Genomic DNA, 23,968 nt, shown 5'->3' with positions numbered 1-23,968 from the left:
CACTCCCTCCCCCGCCTCCCCACCACAGTAACAGCTTTGGAGTCAGCCAAAAACCCCAGATCAAATCCCAGCCACCTAACAGCAATGTAACCCTGGGCAAGTTTTCTAATCATTCTCTACGCCTTATTTTTCTTACCTATAAAATAGAGATAGCACTATCAAGTTTGCTAGGTTTTTGCGGTATTTGTGAGATTTGAAAACAGTTTATGTCAAGGGCCAGGCAGGAACCCGCTAAATGTGTGTCAGATGAAAGAATAAAATGCCATTCTGTTCTGTGGCTCCAGGTCAAAATGTAACCATCAAACTGTAATTTGCCAAAGCTGATCTTCATTTAACAACAGATAAGCATCAGAAGTGGTAACACACAACTGGAGTCTGTCTGCTGTGGAACATCAAAGGGAGAGTTTAACATCTGCTTTTAAATGCAGGAGAATAACAATTAGTGCACAAGTAAAAGGGAAAGGTATACAATCCGATTTTATTTTCCCCACCAGGGTATCCATGTATTAAGGGATTACCAGCTTACAGCAGACTAAAGCTTTTTTGCAAGGGTCACTTAGTGGGGGGAGGTAACCCTGGAAATGGTTTTTAAATTCGGCATTTATTGATAGCTCCTGCTTTTCACCATCAAGAAGGTACAGGCCAAGTCTGCCCTTCCTTCAAAGTGCAAAACTAAGCAATCAAAAACTACAAGAATAAGACGGAGGCTGAAGAGTATTTTTACCCAACTTGTTAGCAATCGAAGATATTAAACCTCAAAAGGGAATAACATCATGAATCTCTGTGCAACTTGAAATTTATGAAATGTATGCCTGTGATGGACGGGACACTTTGTTTTCACTGTAGAGCCATGTTCTGAGACCCATTCTCCTGCTGTCAGGCCGAGCAGCAGCCGTGGGAATAAGCAGCTCCCTGTGCTTTATTTCTAGCACACCTGAACCTGCCATCAACTGCGACCGTGACAGCTATTTACGGGCCCTTACTTTCCCCTTTTCCAGTAACAGCGGCAGAGACAAGCTATGAAACTTCCCCAGGGTTTGCTTTCCTTCCTCACAGCTCTCTTGGAAGATGAAAGAAACCCCAGAGTTTTTCAAAGCCCAGAGGCAATGTTGATCTTGAGTAACATTTTCTATTTTCTTAAAAGACGTCGTTTCCTACTCTCCTCCAGCATACGGAACATGAAGCAAAGCCTAAACGACCACCTTAGAGTTCAGGAAAATAAATGCAGTAGTTACAAGAGAACGTGAACTCTGGTTTAAAAACAGCAAAGGGTTAGCGATAAACACGGGCTGTAATACTGAACCGTCAAGTTCTGTCCTACGAGCTCACAGTTTTGGCCTCCTTTTAAAGAGTGTCTGAGCAAAAGTGGCTCCCATCTGAATACGGATATTTTTTCCCTAAATTCCCAGTGAACAAAGTACACGAACCTATTATAACAACCTGTTTTCTTATCCATCTACCTTTCACAGATGCTTTCTTGTCATGAGTCACAGAGTTCATAAACCAAGAAACTAGGGTGCAAACCTAGGCAGACTGACCTGAACGGTCTCCCATAATATGCCCTGAACCAGAAAAGTACTTCTGTTTGTTGTCTAAATCTGAAACCAGCCGGGACCAACAGGAGTAACCGTCAACACAAGGGCTCCACGTATTTTCACAAACTGAGGTCCTTACCTGCATGAATGATGGTGCAGTATTTTTTATGGACTCAAAAATATCATTTAAGACAGTTTTATACCTGCCATAGCAATGAAGCAGCAAGCACAGCTTTACAGCCTCCAAAAGGGCTTACGAGAAGTGCATTTTAGTCTCAGCTTCAGTTTTGGACAGCAAGTCACAAGATAAAATGGCAATTAGGAATTTCCTGAAACTTTAGAGATCAATCTAGATATCAAACAACTAAATAGATAAATAAATAAACAAATATCAAACTAAAATCCAATTACGCCCATTTAAGTAACACTTGATATAACTTCAACAGACGCTTTACATATATAATTTTACAACACTGAATTTCAAGGGACAAAATATCTTAGAGATTATTCATCTTATCAATGCAAATTTTATTGAGCAAAGAGTTATGAAAGACAAAAAAAAAAAAGTGAATGAGACTGGATCCCAGGCCTCAAGACCTTACAGTCTATTAAACATTATGTAAATAACTATAACCCAATTCAAGTTAAAAACAATAAAACATAAAATCAGAATATACTATCAGAGAGACTGAAGTAGGGTATTAAGGGAGTTTGACACACAGAAAGGATTACTTCTGATCATAGCACAGTGGTTAAGAGTATAAACATGAGAGTTATACAGACCTGAGTTCAAGTGTTGACCACTCCACTCCCTAGCTATGTGATATTAGACAAGTTATTTAACCTCACTGAGCCTCAGTTTCAAAATCTTTATAATGGGGCGATAACACCTACCTCTCAGAACTGATATATAGAATTAAATAAGACGAAATATGTAAAACTCTTACTACAATTCCCAGCACACTCCCAGGGTTAATTGCTAGCAGTGGCTTCCAGTCCCAGACCTATTATTTCTCCAACTCACATGCCTAGCTACTTCTCTTACCAATGCTCCTTAATTGCTCTGGTCCAATGCCCTGCTAGATCCTACTACCAACTCTTCTTTAAAGATGAAGAGATGGACTTTGAGAAAATGGGGAACATGCCCAATGCCACACAGACTCCTGATTCCTCGGGAAAAGACCGCCCCTTCCTCAGCAGGCCCACAGCACTTGTGAATCCATCTTCCCTACAAGCTCACCAGAGTCAGATGGATACCTCATGGGCTTTAAAGTTAGATGGATCACAGTTAGAATCCTAACTCAAACCTTTTCTAGCTGAGTGAATGCTGGAGAGTTACTTTCCCCCGAGTTTCAATAATCCCTACCCTAAGAATTACTGTGACAATCTAGTAACTCACTACTATGACTTCCACACTTGTTCAGACAGCGGAGCCAGTCTAAGGGCAGAATATCAGAAATCTTGGTATGTTTAACTGTACCACATGAACCAAGAATTATTCTACTAGGAGAAATTACAACTGCATTATATACATACTGCGTCCCAAATATTGTGTGTGTGTGTGTGTGTACACGTGTGTACAAATACATACACACATGTTTTTTAAATCATTGTTCTAAGTTTATTGATTAAATGCTTGCTATTCATTAACTTTTTTTTCCCTATTTGCTAATTTAACTTAACAAGCAGTAGCAGGTACCAAAAGTTCAGGAAAATATAATGGAAAAAAAACCCCTTAAGGATTAGAAAATTCTATTCATGATTTATTTTGGAAGGGGTGGGCCAATGAATATCATTACTGAATGTTAGTGGTCAAACGCCTCATTTGAATATATCCAGAATATCACATGATACACACTGAATACATGTTATTTGAATCTGAATTTGAAACTCAAATTAAGTTCCCTGAAAGCAAGAGCATATCTCATTCATCTCTGTATAAGGAGCTCCTAACACAGTGCCTGGCACGTGGTAGTTGTGCAAAAAATGCTGGCTTAATAAATGAACCTAAAATTGAGAAGGCATGCAAAGGTCTATAATACATTTTGCATCTCCAATTAATTTGGATTTCAATTTGCTCCAATAAATTATATTCCAAAGTCTATGAAACGTTCCTTCTGTACCCATCACCTCATCTGAGATATTAAGAGCTTCTTGGGAGGAAGAAATACATGGGTAGAATCCTTCCTTAGGCACAGAAATATTGATGAAGACAGCTAAGCGGGAGGAAGATGTCACCTGCACTCTTGTAATATAACAAAGGGACCAAAGAAGACACAAGCTTTATACACAGTACCTGTCAAACAGTGACATTTACCATTTTGAACACATATTTAGTCCCACAAGCCTCCTGTTCAGAACATGTCTGGTTACAGTAAACACAGCAGAGATTGTAGAAGGTGAATCCTAGTCTATTCTCTGCTCACAGATGAAAAACCCACACCATTATGTCACATATTTATACTCCCTTCTAACTGAAAGCCAGGATCACCTAAAATTAAACAAAAAGCTAAGATTCAACTGTTTCTCTTTCACTAAAAATGATATTGTAGACAAATATTTATTAGCATGGGAATCCATTATTTATTAAGTGGAAAAGAAAGGATACCAAATAATTTGTAGCATATACTACTCTGATAGTATTAACATAAAAATAAACATAAATATGTATTAAACAGGATAATAAAATACAAGCTATCTTCTACTTCTTTTAAAATAATCCATGGCTAATTTTTCAAAAGTGCATCCACATTTTGTCAATATTATAGACTCAAGTTTCCACAAACCTACTTCAAACAATTAAATAAAACACTTGAAACAAGGAAGTCTTTGAAAACATATTTGTGATTAAGAAAAAAATAAAAGTAGAGGAAACTGGGAGTTAAAAGGAAGTGTGGGGTCTTCCCTGGTGGCACAGTGGTTGAGAGTCCGCCTGCCAATGCAGGGGTCACGGGTTCGTGCCCCGGTCCGGGAAGACTCCACATGCCATGGAGCGGCTGGGCCCCTGAGCCATGGCCACTGAGCCTGCGCGTCCGAAGCCTGTGCTCCGCAACGGGAGAGGCCACAACAGTGAGAGGCCCACGTACAGCAAAAAAAAAAAAAAAAAGGAAGTGTGGTGGTTGTTCAGGGTTCTGAATTTTCCCTAAAATTGCACTAACCTCCCCCAAAATAAGTCACCAATTCATTTAAGTACCCCTTACAGTTTTCAAAGTACTGTCAGAAACATTCACCTGTGACTTTTGTGAATTTCAGAAGGGACTTCCCTCCATCTCCCCCCACTCTGCCCTCTCCCTTAATGTTTACTTCCATATAACTAGTTCTTCAGCACTAGATTTATACAGAGCATACTTATGCATTATAACCACCTTCTTTTTAACTTAAAAGTCAACTGTGAACATCCTTCTGTGCATATAAATTTTCACCTATGACATCAGTTTCAGTAAGCAGGGATCCTTCTGCCATAGTCCCTTTGGTAACACAGGGACTGTCTTTAGCTTACTGTGCTGATCAAAAGTCCTACTGATGCCTTGCTTCTACAAAATGGAAAACTAACTTTTACAGCAATATCACAAAGGGAATATTCTGGTGTAATGGAAGAAAAGTATTTCACCAGGGACTATATTAAATTTTAAAGAAATGCTAAATTATTTGAAAGGCAGTTTAAGTAGCTCACTTTCTGGGGCTAAGTTGTATTTCCAATCTAAACACCACTGCAAATATTGAGATCCTAATGGCCAGAGAATTAATCTTTTGCTCTTTTCGTTCTACTTCTGTGGACAGACTGGTGACTTCCAACATAATCCTCTTTCAAATATCCTTCCAGGATGGAATAAATATCCTTTATTTTAAGGTTAATATGTGAATACAAGGCTAAAAAATTCAACTAAATATATTGCTATCATTTTTTTTTAATTCCACTGACAATAGTATTTCACTACTGCAAATGTTTCACTGTAACAAAAAAAAAATGTTTTTGGAGAAAATTTTCGAAGTCCTTGCTTTCATTGGATTTATATTTCAGCAGAGACTTGATGGCTCTCAGAAACTGTTTTCGTGGTGTGTGTATACTCCGTGTGTGTATGTAATATGTTTTCAGTACATCTTATTTAACTTCAAAACAGCTTCATAATTAAAGACCCTTACCTTATTAAAATTATTTCAAATAACACACAATTTAGTTATAAATAAATTTACACTACAAACAATATAACAATAAAATCTGATCTTACTGTTTAATGCTTCTATGGAACTTCTAGAGTATAGTTCTTTTCTGTCTTGTTTTGTTTTAGGAATGTTTCAACTATCTCATTTGTACTGTCAGAAATGTAGAGGAGCTGCAATACACAAAGAATACAAAGTTTAGAAAACTATCTAGTGATTTAATGAGCAAACAGTTCCTACTGTCAATGATATTGCTTCTGGAATACACCAGAAAGGAGGTGTGTGTGAATGTGTGTGTATGTGTATGTGTGTTGTTTCGCTTACATTCTTATGGGCCACTCACATTTCCAAGTACTATCTACAAAAAAGTAGACTGTATTATTTCTAGGGCCCATTTCACCTTTCTCTTCAAAAAGATCAGGGAAATAAACTGAACTTTATGGCGCCAAACAATTTTTTCTACAAGATAGTGAAGCCATTCACACAGGTTTCTCAATTAAACTATCTTAGAGTTTCTCGAAAAAGTTATAAAACAATAAAATTGACAGATGCATCAATTCTTCCAAAACCAAGCTACATGAGGGACTTATTGAACAAGTGATTCCACATTTTATTTTCCTTTCCAGACAAGAAAAGAACCAAATGGATTACATTCTTATTCTAAAAAATTCAGAACCAAAGAGCTTATCTAAAAGTCTAAAACTCCTGAAGCTCAGAAAACTGGACTCACTTTTCTGTCACACCATATTACACTGTCTTACCTTTAGAGTTTAATTCATCTACTGAACACCTAATAAAGGTTTTATCACAACCTTGAGGACTCAGTTTATGAAATCACAAAGAAATGGCACATTGCAGAAAGTCATCCTAATCTCCTGAAACGTTGTTTTATTTTTTTTTAAAGGTCTCCTGAGTCCCTTTCCATTTTTCAAGTCTGTAAGAGCATATAAAACTTACAAAGCCAGGAAAGAAAGGAAGTAGAAAAGCCACAGAGAAACTGTTAACTTTCTGGGAGAAATGTAACAAAATTTTTAAAAAGCAAATTAGAAAATTACTTACTTTTCCCAGGTCTTTGGTACAAAGCTCAGAAGGCAATTTCCCTTTTCCCACAAAGTCTTGTTAAATAATAGCAATCACTCAATGAGGTCAGGCAGCCCGAATGTATCTAGAAATTGTGTAGAGACAAAAAGTTAACATTCAAAGTCAGATTAGAAATTAAAAATCAAAACACCCCATTGCTATTCACAGTCTCTGCATAATTAAAATACAGATTTCATTGGAATATCTAAATGATGAGCTATATTAGCTTCTTTTCTTTCAGAACAATACTAACAAGACTTGCTAAATCTAGATGGTGTTTTGATCTGTCATCTAATTAAAGTTACTAAAGCCGGAATCAGCAAGGCTTGTTGGCAACCGTTCACGATAAAAACATCCTTCTCAGGGAGTTCTAAAAAGCAACTTAGGGAGGATGTGGACTTCTAATTATACTGCGACTTGGGAGGGAAGGTCTTCCGAAATCACACTTGCTTGCCTCACCTTCCAAAGATGAGCTCATCTCACAAACACAGAAGCAGTTGTAAATAGAAGTGAACAATAACAACTTAAAGAAATTCATCAACAACTTGTAAATGCCCTTCAGATGTATCCATTGAAGCACACTTCACTTTTGCAGGTGGGAATGAGAAGAGAGAGGCGTGTTAACTTTTTTTAAATAATAAATTTATTTATTTTGGCTGCACTGGGTCTCTGTTGCTCTGCGCGGGCTTTCTCTAGAGTTGCAGTGAGCGGGGGCTACTCTTCGTTGCGGTGCGCGGGCTTCTCACTGTGGTGGCTTCTCTTGTTGTGGAGCACAGGCTCTAGGTGCACGGGCTTCAGTAACTGTGGCACGCAGGCTCAGTAGTTGTGGCCGAAGGGCTCTAGAGTACAGGCTCAGTAGTTGTGGCGCACGGGCTTAGTTGCTCCGAGGCATGTGGAATCTTCCCGGACCAGGGCTTGAACCCACGTTCCCTACATTGGCAGGCAGATTCTTAACCACTGCGCCAACAGGGAAGTCCCAATTTTTTTCTAATAAAACAGAAAATCCAAAAATTCTGCATGATGATAATCTCACTTAAAACATAAGTTACTTCCCCCAACAATGCTGTGAATGAATACATAGGTAATACATCATTCATAAGATAAACGAGTTTAAGTAGGTGTAACAGATGCCACAGGTACACCATAACCTAAAGTCTGTGCACCTGTCAGCCTCTCCCACACTGGGCCGCACGTTAGATGTAATTCTAAGAAGCGTGATAAATTCATTTAAAAGCCATAAGAGATTGAGAAATAGGTCCTTTAGGAGGAGGCAGGAAGCACTGCCACGGTAGGCAGTCAGAATCCCACAGGCATCAATAGTCATCATTTATTAGTACTGTCATTGTTACTGTTAGAGTTACTATTACTGTTACAATGTTATTGTTACACTTACACAGTATCCACTCGCAAGCCAGATTCTTCTCTAAGTGTTTTTACATGTATTAACTCCATTTAGGACAGAGACAAGCAGAAATATCCCCTAGACATCACCCTGGTGCCACACAGTACACTCAGTTCTCCTGTAACACTCGTGTTTGCTCCAAGGTTGATACAGGGAGCAACTTGAGCGTAACTTGATTTTCACATTTGTTTAGGTATGATTTCACTGCAAGAAACATTAGGTAATAGCAGAAGATTGCACAGGGCGGAACCCAGCTGTCTAAGGATTCACAAAAGGCACAAAACCCACGCCTCAAATATCTGTTGGCGATCTCAGTCCCTCCGACATGTGCCGAGCCACAGCCCTCCAAGCTGGGTGCCCCAACTTTCCTTCTGATTTCAGGTAACCCTCTTTCCACCACTTCACAGTGACGCATAAACTGCAACCCTTCCAGGGCCTCAGTCCACAGGAAATGTCATGACTTTCTCAAGGTAAAATGCCATATTTAGTGCACTTTTTATCTATTTACTTCTTGACCAACTAATATGTGTAAAACTGTGCTCTGATTTTTATTCAGTTCCCATCTTACTTTTTTTTAATGTGTCACTGATAAAGGTTTTTTTTTTGTAATTTATTTTTGGCTGTGTTGGGTCTTCGTTGCTGTGCGTGGCTTTCTCTAGTTGTGGCGAAAGGGGGCTACTCTTTGTTGAGGTGTGCGGGCTTCTCATTGTGGTGGCTTCTCTTGTTGCAGAGCACGGGCTCTAGGTGCGCAGGCTTCAGTAGTTGTGGCACATGGGCTAGGTAGTTGTGGCTTGTGGGCTCTAGAGCGCAGGCTCAGTAGTTGTGGCGCATGGGCTTAGTTGCTCTGCGGCATGTGGGATCATCCCGGACCAGGGCTTGAACCCGTGTCCCCTGTGATTCAGTCAGCTGTGGCCAGGTCGGCAGGGCCATGTGATAGGCTTTCCTCACAAATGGCTCTACGAGTGGTGCAGGTAACCTGCTAGTGTTGGAGGGTCTCCTGCAGAGGCGGGCAGTGACTGCGTCTCACCATGGGGACAAGGACACTGGCAGCAGAAGTTCTGGGAAGTACTCCTTGGCGTGAGCCCTCCCAGAGTCTGCCATCAGCCCCACCAAAGAGCCCAGGTAGGCTCCAGTGCTGGGCTGCCTCACTGATAAAGGTTTTTGATATGTCCCTGATCCTACTTTTCCCTTAAGCACTGGGGGATTTACTGCATAGCATGGTGGTTTTTAGAAACACATATATTGCATTTTAGCAGAACTGACTGTATAATAACTAGTGTTTACAAGGATGCCTGTGTGTTGTGTGTTTTGTTTTGTTTTTCGGGGTTTTTTTGGCCATGCCACATGGCTTATGGGATCTTAGTTCCCCGACCAGGGATCGAACCCAGCCCCGTGCAGTGAAAGCGCTGAGTCTTAACCACTGGACCACCAAAGGAAGTCCCAGGACGCTTGTGATTTAGACCAGAGGGGTTAAATTATGATTTTCAAATACTTTCATTATGTTAAAGAGGATAGCAACATATGTAATTTAATTTTAGAAAGAATCACACTCACATACTTTACAATAACCTAGTATGGACACTTTTAAGGGTGTTTCAGTTACGTGAAAAATTTATTTATGAGAAGTTCCGTAATGGTGTTGTTAGATAAATGAAGCGTTACTGCACCATTCCGGACAGACCAACATGATGGTGTTATAAAGATACAATTCTTGCAGACAAGAGGACTTAGCCAGAATTGCTAGAGAGGAGAAACTGAATTACTTGTCATTCCTTGAAACCAATAAATTTTTAAAAGATTAAAGTTATCCATAAAAAAAAGTCCAAGATATACATAAAGATATGTACAAAGAAGTTTTCCATTAAAGTAATAACATTTTAAGCAATTTTAAAATATAAATATTCAGCAATGGATAAAGTTTTTTAAAATCTGTAAGATATTTAATAAAATGAGAAAATGTTTTTAAGCAGTGTTCATTGGGAATGCAGACTATAAGATGATTTGTTCCATATGATCTCAATTTTGTTTAAAAGTATCTATACCTAGAAAAAAAGACTAGAATGAAAAAAGTCAACATTTGTGTATAGTTGCTAATTAGAGATAACAGAATAAGGATAGAATAATTTTTATTTTCCTTGCATTTTCCTGTGGTTCCCAAATCTTCCACAATAATCATATCTACTTTTATAGTTAGAAATAACCATATGCTATATAAAAATAGGACTAAGGCATTTGGTGGGGAAAAAACCCTCTTTTTATCCCCACTTTAATTCTGAATGTGACTCCAGCCAGTAGAATGAACACCAGCCCAAGAACAAGGGTACCAGATGCTTCCTCCACAGGTATTAACAGATCCAGTCACAGAAAGTATTTTCTATCTCATAATTCAAGGGCAAATACATCCCAAAAGATGTTCAAAGTACATAAATCCATTTTAGAGGCCAAAATATAATTTGCTTTTACTGGCTAAAACAGTTATAGATTTAGTAAAATCCAGATGAAAGAAGACTTTTAATTATATAATTGCATATTAGCTGTCTTAATGTCTGAAAGAAATTTAGTTATGAATGAAGAAATTGTGCTCTGGATAAAGCTCCTTTCAAACAAGATCAAGATTAAAGAAATACAAGAAGCAATGGATTCGGTTGTGGGGATGAGTGCCTTACTCGGGGAGTTTTCGATAGAAAGTAAGAAAGAGATATTGATCTTTACGACCTCCAAAAGAACTCAGCTGTATTAAAAATTTTCCCAATAACCATAAAACTGGACTTTGAAAATAATCCATTTGCCAAAAACGGTGACTCCTTATTAGTCATCAGTCTGCTTAGTTTAATCCCATGCACTGAAATTGCATAAGAACTAAATGGTGAAACTACAATACTCTGAAGTCAAGGGCCAGTGTAGAACAATTTGGCCACCACACAACCTGAGTTCACTTACCTATACTAGCCAGCAGCACATTTAAAGGATGTGCCCCTTTCCATCTTCAGCATAGCATTACTCACATCAAATACTCAGTAACTATTTGGTGTAGAGCAATTGCTTTAGTACCACTCTCCATTCTCAAGAATGCACTGAGGATTAAAAATCAGTGATTGTGTGTGTGTGCGTGTGTGTGTGCGTGTGCGTGGTTTTGTTTTATAAAATTATAAAGCATCTGTAATATGCAGTGTATACATCTGAATAATAACCATATTCCTGCTGTACAAAGTATAGATGTACTAGTCTCTGTTTTGTTTTGTTTTTTACTTCCAAAAATGCTGACTTCAATGGAAAACAAACAAAAAACCCTTCTGTTTCAAATTTGCTTTTGTATTTTTAAGCATTTTCATAACTTCCCTATCAAATGGAAACAAAGCTACTGATTTCATGTTTTTGTTCTGTTTTGTTTCACAGAATAGAAGAGGCAAATGAATATTTTAATTACGCTATCATATACAAGAAGAGATCACAGAGGTGATTCTGAGTTCCAGAAAAATCAGTTCAAGTTCAAGATCAGAGACTATCATTTTATCAAATGTATGTTGATTACTTTGGAAGATAACTGAAATTCTTGGCTTCTGTGTCTCACAAGTTGCTGCCTAAAATGCTGCACATATGCACCTTTAATAATTTGCAACCAACTATTATAATCAGCAAATAAATTCAGATACTATTTTCAGTTGGGAGTGTTCAAAATAAAAACTATGAATTTTAATTTTTAAAAGAAAACATGCAGAAATATACATCTACCTATATACACCTCACACTGACTCTGAAAATACAGAACACTTAGGAACTCTCAGTATGGAAACCATATTTCTTAAATTGCTCTAAGAATTAGCATATGTATAGCTCAGGGGAATACACTCTCTTAGCATTACTGGATATAAAAAAGGGCAACCAATTTTCAGAGTCTACCTGGAAAATAAGCAGAAATTATTTTCTCAGGCTCTCTAGTCACTCTGTGGGCAGAATTCCCACATAATCTAAATTGGTCTTGGCACTATCTCACTCCCCCTTTTTGCATCACTACACCACCTCTGGTCCAAAGCCCAATGACCTTCTCTTTCAACGGCCTCCTCCTCTCATTGGTCCTTTCCTTCCAACTTCTAAACTTCCAATGACTCCATGGCAATATTTTAGCAGAAGCTGGGGAATGGGGGAGCTTCAACAAATGACTAAGGAATTTTAGCTTTCTCTGGATTATATGCATTTTTAAAGAAAAGTTTGAGTACCCAGATCTTGTTTTTTAAGCACCATAGCTCACTGGAGAAATAGTTGGGTCCAGGTCCGGAGGTAAGGAAAGTACAATATAAGCCTAGAACATCATACTATGCCAGAAAGCAAGAAGTGCTCAAATATTAATGCAGACATGACAGAAGGACACAGGAGCTGCCTTGAAGGGGCTCCCACTGGCCAAATGTGGTACAATTTGAACAACAAAAAGAATGATACGGATAAATTATAACACACTCAATTTTAAAAAAAGGAACCATAAATCCACAGATATTCATGGAAAGGGGGATAGTGGAAAGCTCTTTTTTACAAAGAAAGCCAGCTAATAAACACCAAAGGAATAGCAGAAATAGAAAGTCCCACTTTGCAACCACCAAGGCAATGATTGATTCAGTCAAGGGTCATTAATGGACGCTAAAACCATTAGGGAAAGGGTTGCTATGGAACAGGATACTCACACAGCCTCAGAATATCACCCCACAGATTACTTATCACTTACCGAGGGGAAGAGGTATCTTTATAATGGAGAGCTCTGGCAGACCACCTTACCCAAGTGTTGGTTGGCACAATCAATTATAGGATAACCGAATGTCATGTCTCCACAGGGACTATGTAGTATGTTTGTCAAAAGGCTTAATCTGTATCTCATCATAAAGTAACAATCAAACAAATCCAGTACTTGTGGTACTTTCTGCGAGACAATTATCTTGGCATTTTCCAAGATACCAGTGCCATGAATGACAAAAATAAACAAAAACAGGGTGACTTCTGGATTAAAGGAAAAGAAACAAAATGCAGTGAATGACTGTTGATGAATCTTGGATGAGGAGAGGGGTTATAAAAAGACATTACTGGAATAACTGGGGAAATTTGAATCCGTATTACGGACTATGTGGGAGAATATTCTTGTGTTTGGGAGATACATATTAAAGTATTAATATTTCAGGTAAAGGGTCATGACCTCTATAACTAACTCAACCGGTTCAGCAAAAATGTTTTAAAGTGTATGTATACAGAGACAGAGAGACAAAAACAGAGAGAGACAGAGATAAAACAAATTTGGCAAAATGTTAGCATTTTATTTGGCAGGCTGGTTGTAACCTCTAAAAGCCAGTAACTACGGTTACTTGTAGGCTGTGTCTATTCCATATGAAGAGAGATCATAAAGGAGCCTACGGTTGAAACCAACACAAATAGAAACAGAGATCACTGGTGTTAGAGCATTTAGTCCATTTTTCAGAAAACTTTTTCCAATGCATTTTTCTTCTGTAGCAATTAATGGTCATTAGTTGGGAGGAAGAAGATTTACAGAGAAAAAGAAACCCAAGGAAGAGGATAACAATGGATAAAAATTAGGCACAGATAATTTCAGTTCTCTTCCATACCTCTTCTTTAGAAGAAGAGGTAAGTCTCGAGGTTTAAAAAAATTGTGCATTGTTTTCCATCCTGGTGAGAAACGCTGGATAGATGTGTACCTTTCCAAAGAGCAAGAAAGAGTCCCTCTGCAAGAGGTATTCTGACCAAACACCAGGACCAGTGAAGCTGAGCACTTCATTTCATGCCCAGCCCTGGCTAAGCCTAGAACAGAGGGGCATGTGTCTGAATAACGAACATTCCATGTGGGCAAACTTGCATCCCAGAAGCGCAGCTTTCAGCAGCTGCCTCAAACTGAATGTGTTGGAAACAGAATTCTCCTCCACCAAACTTGATCCCTTGTTTCTATTACCTCTCTTCTCAGTCTATCCAGTCTCAAAAGTGCAGCTTCATCTTTCACTTTGCTTCCCATTGGCCCACTCCTCCTCATTCACATCCTCAGGGCCATATTGGCCACAAGGTCTCTCGCAGTCCAGGTAGAAACAGCCTCTCTTTTCTCTGTTTCTCCTCAATACTTCTATCTATGGCACTCACTTGACACTTTTTAAATATCTTTGCCACACGGTACTGATTCTGTACTCACTGTAGGCAAGAACTTTACTACGTTACCTCATTTAAAAATCACTGAGGGCCTTCCCTGGTGGCGCAGTGGTTAAGAATCCGCCTGCCGATGCAGGGGACACGGTTTCGAGCCGTGGTCTGAGGAGATCCCACATGCCGCGGAGCAACTAAGCCCGTGCGCCCCAACTACTGAGCCTGCGCTCTAGAGCCTGCGAGCCACAACTACTGAGCCCACGAGCCACAACTACTGAAGCCCGCGCGCCTAGAGCCCATGCTCCGCAACAAGAGAAGCCACCGCAATGAGAAGCCCGTGCACCCCGATGAAGAGTAGCCCCCGCTCGCTGCCCCGCTCGCCGCAACTAGAGAAAGCCCGCACGCAGCAACGAAGACCCAACGCAGCCAATTAAAAAAAAAAAAAAATCACTGAAATTCTGTGAAGTAGTTTACGTTATTTTGCTTCTATCTACGGAAGAAATGGATACTCAGACAGGTGAAATAACTCGTCCGAGGTCACAGAGCTGTAAAGTTGATATTCAGACCCTCATCTTCTGGTTCTACCCTAACACCAAGGTGCTTCCGATTTTATTTATCATTTTAAACACTGTCCCCTGTCCTTAAATCAAGCACTTGATTTAATCAAGCACTCCTTGAAGGAAGGGATCTATTTTATCCAGCCTTGTGCTCTCTCCAGAGCCTAGCAATACTCATAACTCATGTTCACTGAATTATATTTCAAGACTCAGTCCAGAAACCATTTTTCTTTCTGACTTCCAAGCTCAATCCCTGTAGCACCACCCACCCCCTCCCCTTGCCCTCTATATGTTTCTACTGCAGTACACGCAAGCCTTAACGGCAGGCTTCGTGACTGCCGCGCGTGCCCTGGAACACAGCAGGCACCTAATGTATGTTTGCTAAATGAAATGTTTATGCATGAGACAGCTGGGTTCCTTATCAAGGCTACTATGTCTTGCTAGAAAATTGACCTCATTTTTGTCTTTATCACATACTGAGGAAATTATTTTAGGAAAGAGTGACACAGGGAAAATGGAGAAAAACAGTCTTGGCCTTTGGGTCCTACCCACTTCACCTGCTGTCCTGGGTATACTGTGTTCTGGAGAAGTGCTTCCAAATTTTAATGGATACGTAGTATCATTCAATACAAATTACGATTCAGTATGTTTGTGGTAGAGCCCAAGATTCTGCATTTCTTTTTCTGGGGTGTGGGGGGATGCAAACAAGAGGCTAACCCAGATTCTGCATTTCTAACAAGCTCCCAAGACACGTTGATGCTGCTGATCTATGGACCACACTTCCCAGGAGCAAGAAGTCCTAGACTGTAATAGTGAAACTGCCCATTTAAAGAGAAATAACATGTAGACTAAATGACCAGACATAAATTCAGAGTGTTAATGCTAGTTATCTCTGGGTTTCTTCTTTCTGCTTTCCTGTAATTTCCAAGTATTCTATAATGACTCTTGCTGATGGAAATAAAAATTTTAAATGCTATATATACACATGCATAAAAAACTGTACATTTGGACATTTCTACTTTGCATGGTTACATCTTTATTTAAGCAACAAATATACTTAAGAGGACCAGACTTGGGAAATAACAAGATGGTGAATTTAGCAATTCCCTGTCTGCTCATTTTATCATGTAGATTAACATAAAACAGTAATTACCCTTAGCAAGCAGTCACCACCACAAGCATTGCTTTTCTCAGGTTCCTTTCCCTTAGAAGAAAGAGAAAGAATCCATTCAGTTGGAAGACAATAAAAGGCAAACCAAATTAAGGACAGAAGAAAAAACAAGCAGGTGCTACAATGAACCTCTTCCAAGTGGGTCAACAGAACCTCATGAAGTTGAAAAGGAGGTGGAAATGCGTTTCTCCCAGCAGAGGTGGGGTGGGCTGGGTTCCCCGACAAGGCAAAGTGCAGTAAATTAAAGCAGCACTCACCGTGCACCTGCAAGCGAGGTGCAAAGAAATGGTCCTCAGAGGAGCCTCCCTTCCAAACGTAACAAGGAAAGACCATCAGGAAAAGGCAATTAGAGGGTGTGCGTTTGCAGGAAAGCACTCCCCAAATACCTCCTTCTCTTCCGTGTTGTTCCAAAGGATGCCAGGTTTATCCTATGAGTTGCAGAAGTTGCAGCCCAGGCAGGTGGGCACCTCATGCCCACTCCCATACCCGCAGCTATTCCAGACTCTTGCCCAGACATAGGTACCTGTGACTCAGGAAGGGCCAAAAACAAAGGAGGCACTTTGTAACCAGAGTGTTCCCGGTTAAAGTAGGACCAACAAGGTTCTGCATCCTCTGTTTTCCAACCTACAGGCCTAAGTGACTTTTTGCCTTAAAGGAATATTGTGAAACGCACTGTGAAATTACCCAAAAGGATTGGAATTTAGTGTCTGGAAGGCTTATATGTACAATGGGACTAAAAATCACTTCTGTGTGTCTATTAAGGATGTGGTTTCCTATCTGTGAAGTTTAGACACGCTAGACATTCAGCTCAACTGAAAACAGTGAGTCACTTTATTGCCACTGAGTTCTGTGAGTCTAGAGCTGGACCATTCAAGGCAAATAAGCATATGCTGAGGTATTTAAAAATGTGATCACTTGAGATTTCGATAGCATCTAAGTCATCATCTTGATGGGAGAAAAAATCTGAATCTACTTGGACTTGCTTACATTTCTTTTATTGAAATTCAATATTGTTTTTATTTTGAATTAGATGGATGGTAGATGGGGTGGGGGAGGGGAAAGCACCATAATCATCTCGGTGCTCCAAAGCCTCAGAGTCTTAATATCTTAGTAGGAATTTTAGATTTGAGGAGACGTAAGAGGCACGACAATCAAATAAAATGCAGTACACGGTCTTTAGCTTGGATTCTGGTTTAACTTTTTTTTCAATGCTAAAGACTTAGGGGATTAAGTCTTTGGGAAATTTGACTATGGACTGATAATAAATGATATTTGAGGACTACAATTAATTTTGTTGGCCATCATAATAGTACTGCATTTACATAAGGCAGCTTCTTTATTTCTTGGAGATGAATGCTAAAGTACGTAGGGGTAAAATGCCATGATATCTAAAATTTATTTTGAAATGGCTCAGCAAAAATAATATATGTAGGGCTTCCCTGGTGGTGCAGTGGTTGAGGGTCTGCCTGCTAATGCAGGGGACACGCGGAGCAGCTGGGTCCGTGAGCCACAACTGCTGAGCCTGCGCGTCTGGAGCCTGTGCTCCGCAACAGGAGAGGCCGCAATGGTGGGAGGTCCGCGCACCGCGATGAAGAGTGGCCCCCGCTTGCCACAACTGGAGAAAGCCCTCACACAGAAACGAAGACCCAACACAGCAAAAATAAATTAAAAAAAAAATAATAATAATATATGTAAATTTACACAGATGAAGTAAATAAGAAAAATGCTAATAGTTACTGAAATCAGATAGGGGTTCTATGGGTTTTCATTGTAGTATATTCCTTCTACTTTTTTCTATATTTGAAAAATTTTAGAATTAAAAGTTTAAATTTATATCAAAAACATTTATGACCCCATAGTTTTATCTCCCTTGTCCTACTCTCTTGCCATATTAGACCACAGTCCATCTATAGTAGATTATTTTCTTTTCTCTAGAACACACCCTCTCACGCCTTCCACCTCTGTAACTTTGTGTGTTATATTGTCTCAACCTAGCATTTTTCTCCCTCCAGTAACTGGGCCTCTGGTGAAAGCTGATTTATTCTTTCAGGTCAATCTCAAAGGCTACCCCCTCTCGGAAAACTTTCCCAACCTCCACCCCACTTTATGCATCTCCCCTTTTCAGACTCCCCATTACACCTTGTACCTCTCAGCACACCTATCACATTCTACCCTGCAAGGTAAACACTGAAGCTGACATTTACTGAGAGCTTCCCACGTGTGAGGCCCTGTTCACATGCTGTCGCATGCATTCTTTACTTCACTCATTTCTTTCCTACCCCACTGAGGTAGGAGCTGTCATTACCTCTTTTCACAAGTGAGGAAACAGGCTTTGAGGGGCTGGGTGACCTACCCAGTTACAGGGTCAGTAAGTGGCAGTGCCAGGCTTCATTCAAATACAGCCCATCTGCTTCTAAACTCTTTAAGCACTAGTGTGTATGTCATTTGCATGGCAGCCTGATCCTTTCCTACTACATTGTAACAATTTAAGGGCAGGTATTGCATCTTCTTTCTTTATTCACTCAACCAATAATTGTTGAAAAGCCACTATTATCAGGAAACCACTGCCCTATGTGATGAGGTAAAGATATGAGTGAAAAGGACAGTTTTTGACCTAGGCAAAAACTAAGGAAATCTGAACAAACTATGGACTTTAGTTAATAAAAATGTATGTACTGGTTCATTAATTGTAACAAATGTACCATATGAATGTAAGATGTCAATAATAGGGCAAACAGGGTGAGAGGGTTAATGAGAACTCCGCACTATCTTCTCAATCTTCCTGTAAATCTAAAACGGTTCAAAAAAAATAAAGTCTATTTTAAAAAAGGAAAAAATAATGTGACAATGAGGTCAGTTTTCTTGATTGGCTCATAAACTCCCTATAAAATCAATCCTAAAGAAGAGTGGTTCAGTCATTCTAGCAAAAGGGGTGACAATGAAACGCCTGACTAGGGCCTATCTGGGGAATGAATTCAAATGAGGATCTCCAGCTGAATGTGTGGCACGTGTTTTTTAAACCTAGTCTCATACATGTATGTCCTTCCCCTCATACAACACTAACATGCTTCAGGCTCCAGTTTCTGCAGCTTAATTCACGACATTTTAATGAACATACACAGGACGGGATATACCACATCTCCTACTTCCCTAAATCAACTCAAGTTCTTAAGTTCTCAGAAAGACTCTTAGGATGTTCAATTCCTTTTTTAAGCATGGCTTATTTTTTGGTTTTGATTTTTTTGTTTTTGTTTTTTTCCTTAAAGAATCACAGAATTTCAAGTCCCACACTCCACAGCCATCTCAAACCCAGAATTTTAGGTACCTACACATTAATATACTGAACCATCCTATGCCTGATTCTTCCCTAAAAAAAGGGAACTCAGCCTTTCAGATACTGTTCAAGGATTCCTCTCCACTTTAATACATGGCTCTCTCCACCACATTTGTGAGATCAGCTACATTTCCACATATAAACCTTCCTATGTGAAGCTAGCCTAATAAACCACCATGAGTAACAGTAACTCTTTTTTTAGATCTAACTCCTGGAAAACTACAGCTCCTCACAGCTATGTAACTATTTAACAGACACCATGTGACAATATTAACCATAGTAATAAGTAACAGCATTGAGAGTATTTCACTGGTTGTGGTGCATTTTGGAAGTTAGTCTCATAAAAGTACTGTGATATGGGTGGTGAAGATATCATCACCATTTTATAGATGAGGAAAACTGAGGCTTACAATTGAAGTCAGAACTCACTCAAATACACCACTGCGTGACTTTGTTCCGCGGGGGAGCCTCCAAGTCCTGGTTCAAAGCCAACAGTGCTTTTGCTCTCTCCAGTCAGAAAGCCAGCCCCCCTCCCGGAAACTGTCCACAGTACTCGCCTCATCCCTGGAGGCGCTCTTTCTCTACAGGCCGTGTATCCGCTCATGCATCCAACCTCCTGAGAAGAATCATATAAACTAACTCAGGACTAGGACCCCACTTCACTCATGCTTCAGCCGCCTCATGTTAACACACGGCCTCACACAGTGGGTGCTCCCCAAGCCCAATGGTCCACAACCGCATGAACGATCCTGAGCTGCAAAGCTTACCCACGGGCAAAAGCCATGAAAACAAAAACATACCCTGTTCTGGTGCTTGACAACTAATGCAAAGTTCAAGATGACTTTTTTTCATTGACCTTAAAGCAAAACAAATTATATTTAAGTTTTACAACAGGGCTGATAACCATAAATAGAAAAGAGAGAGTTTTGTTTTCCCCATGAGTCCTCAGTGAGACCTCCAACTCGGGGGCCAAGAACATTCAGGGAATGTGCCACAGATCTTGGTTTTCATCCAGAGTCCAGAAAAAGGGCAGAGGCAAATGAGTTTTACCAGCGATACAGTTTGAGTTCGTCCTACAGGGACCACCCTCTACAAAGTAACGCCTAAAATCGGCTTGTGCATATTCCTCTTTCTATAGACCTCTTTCTAATGGCCAAGCTGACCGTTCTGTTATTAGAACCTTGGATTCTTTAAGTCAAATGAAAAGTCAAATATTTTTAAAATATCAAATCATTAAAAAAAAATTCTTCTGTGCCCTCTGGTACCAAATATAAAGGTCCTGACTTCGCACAGAGAGTGAGTGATTCAGAGTTAACTGCTCCTGCCTTGAAAGGAAACCGAAGGCTTCCAGTGCCCCAGGACATCACAGAAGTTGCTGAAAGAAGCAGTTTACTGAATCGTACTTCTGTGTCTTCAAAGTTTTAACATGCCCAACAGTGGAAAACTAAAACCATTTGGATCAAAGAGGCTAAAAATCAATGCTTGCTTTGTTTGTTTTTAACCAGAATAATAACCAAAACTGAATATAGTTCACCAAGGTATTAAATTCTGTCTCAGTGTATTTTTCTTTCTGTATCCAACTATACAAGAGACTTTTAAAAAAAAATAATAAAATGCTCTATTCTACCATCAATAACACACATGTGCTTTGAATTTTTCAGGAATGAAAGATGGGATTGTGGGGCTCTCCAAACCCTTCCTTGTGTGTCCAGTGGCATATATTATAAGACTGCTCCCCTGCACTCATGAGAAAAGTGATCACAGGATACCAGAGGGAACTTACGGAGTGTGTGTGCGTGTGTGTGTGTGCACGCACACACACACGCGCACACACACACACTCAGCTGTGGTGTATCTATGGGTGGGGTTAGGGTGGGGGAGGGCAAGCAACAGAGTGTTGGAACTCCTAAAAAGTGTCATAGGTGTTGCCTAAGATCTAAGATTCCACTCGCCCCTCCACTTTTCCTCTCTGTTCTTTGCTCCAAGAAGCTGACCCACTTGACAACACACTCCCTCAAAGCAATCCTGAGGAAAAAGAACAAAGCTGGAGGCATAACCTCCCAGACTTCAGACAATACTACAAAGCTACAGTAACCAAAACAGCATGGTACTGGCACAAAAACAGACATATAGATCAATGAAACAGAATAGAGAGCCCAGAAATAAACCCAGTTAATCTTCAACAAAGGAAGCCAGAATATACAATGGAGAAAAGACCGTGTCTTCAGCAAGTAATCCTGGGAAATCTGGACAGCCTCAAGTAAATCAATGAAAATAGAACACTCCTTCACACCATATACAAAAATAAACTCAAAATGGTTTAAGGACCTAAATATAAGACATAACACCACAAAACTCCTAGAAGGGAACATAGGCAAAACATTCTCAGACATAAATCACAGCAATATTTTCTTAGGTGAGTCTCCCAAGGCAAAAGAAATAAAAGCAAAAATAAATAAATGGGACCTAATCAAACACATAAACTTTTGCACAGCAAAGGAAACCATCAACAAAACAAAAACACAATCAACAGAATGGGAGACAATATGTGCAAATGATGCAACCAACAAGGGGTTAATTTCCAAAATATTCAAACAGTGCATACAATTCAATATCAAAACAAACAAACAAACAAACAGACAACCCAATCAAAAAATGAGCAGAAGACCTAAACAGACATATCTCCAAAAAAGACAGACAGATGGCTAACAGGCACATGAAAAGATGCTCAACATCTCTAATTATTAGAGAAATGAAAATCAAAACTACAATGAGGTATCACCTCACACTGGTCAGAATGGCCATCATCAGAAAGTCTACAAACAATAAATGCTGGAAAGGGTGTGGAGAAAAGGGAACCCTCTTGCACTGTTGGTGGGAATGTAAATTGGTGCAGCCACTATGGAAAACAGTATGGAGGTTCCTTAAAAAACTCAAAAGAGTTACCGTATGATTCAGTAATCCCACTCCTGGGCATATTTCCGGAAAAGATGAAAAATCTAATTTGAAAAGATACATGCACCATGGATGGACCTAGAGAGTATCATACTAAGTGAAGTAATCAGACAGAGAAAAATAAAATAATACAGACTCACATAGCAAAGGAAACCATAAACAAGACCAAAAGACAACCCTCAGAATGGGAGAAAATATTTGCAAATGAAGCAACCGACAAAGGATTAATCTCCAAAATTTACAAGCAGCTCATGCAGCTCAATAACAAAAAAAAAACAACCCAATCCAAAAATGGGCAGAAGACCTAAATAGACATTTCTCCAAAGAAGATATACAGACTGCCAACAAACACATGAAAGAATGCTCAACATCATTAATCATTAGAGAAATGCAAATCAAAACTACAATGAGATATCATCTCACACCAGTCAGAATGGCCATCATCAAAAAATCTAGACACAATAAATGCTGGAGAGGGTGTGGAGAAAAGGGAACACTCTTGTACTGCTGGTGGGAATGTGAATTGGTACAGCCACTATGGAGAACAGTATGGAGGTTCCTTAAAAAACTACAAATAGAACTACCATATGACCCAGCAATCCCACTCCTGGGCATATACCTTGAGAAAACCATAATTCAAAAAGAGTCATGTACCAAAATGTTCATTGCAGCTCTATTTACAATAGCCAGGAGATGAAAACAACCTAAGCGTCCATCACCGGATGAATGGATAAAGAAGATGTGGCACATATATACAATGGAATATTACTCAGCCATAAAAAGAGACGAAATTGAACTATTTGTAATGAGGTGGATGGATCTAGAGTCTGTCATACAGAGTGAAGTAAGTCAGAAAGAGAAAGACAAATACTGTATGCTAACACATATATATGGAATTTAAGAAAAAAATGTCATGAAGAACCTAGGGGTAAGACAGGAATAAAGACACAGACCTACTAGAGAATGGACTTGAGGATATGGGGAGGGGGAAGGGTAAGCTGTGACAAAGTGAGAGAGTGACATTGACATATATACACTACCAAATGTAAAATAGATAGTTAGTGGGAAGCAGCCGCATAGCACAGGGAGATCAGCTCGGTGCTTTGTGACCACCTAGAGGGGTGGGATAGGGAGGGTGGGAGGGAGGGAGATGCAAGAGGGAAGAGATATGGGAACATATGTATATGTATAACTGATTCACTTTGTTATAAAGCAGGAACTAACACACCATTGTAAAGCAATTATACTCCAATAAAGATGTAGAAAAAAAAGCAAAAATAATACAGACTCACAGACATAGAAAAGAAACTTATGGTTACCAAAGGGGAACACGGGCAGGAGTGGGGTGGGGAATGAGGAATATGGGATTAACAGACACATACAACTATATATGAGACAGATAAGCAACAAGGATTTTCTGTATAACACAGGGAACAATATTCAATATCTTGTAATAACCTATAATGGAAAATAATCTGAAAAAAAAATATATATATATATCTGAATCCCTTTGCTGTATACCTGAAACTAACACAATATTGTAAGTCAACTATACTTCCATAAAAATAAAAACAAACAAAAATCATGCTCCCTTACCCTCTGGCTCCTGCTTGGGTTTGACCAATGTGGAGGTTCCACAGGAGGACA

General features: G+C 39.5%; 1 protein-coding gene across 15 annotated transcripts in view; it reads right to left on the bottom strand.

The window, feature by feature from the left end:
• The window catches only part of APBB2 (amyloid beta precursor protein binding family B member 2), a 377,265-nt gene that overhangs the window by 259,797 nt on the left and 93,500 nt on the right, over positions 1 to 23,968 (bottom strand). For 13 of the 15 annotated variants that reach the window (XM_060148293.1, XM_060148295.1, XM_060148297.1 and 10 more), the window contains one exon: positions 6,756 to 6,861. The gene's annotated coding sequence lies outside the window, so the exon portion shown is untranslated. Of the gene's footprint in view, positions 1 to 5,764; positions 5,870 to 6,755; positions 6,862 to 23,968 lie in introns of all 15 variants that reach the window. The other 2 variants (XM_060148287.1, XM_060148294.1) reach the window with 1 other exon arrangement.

Source organism: Lagenorhynchus albirostris, chromosome 4 (genome assembly GCF_949774975.1).
Source record: "Lagenorhynchus albirostris chromosome 4, mLagAlb1.1, whole genome shotgun sequence".
NCBI lineage: Eukaryota > Metazoa > Chordata > Mammalia > Artiodactyla > Delphinidae > Lagenorhynchus > Lagenorhynchus albirostris.
The sequence above is the reverse complement of the archived record's forward strand: the minus strand, read 5'-3'. Positions and strand labels throughout refer to the sequence as shown.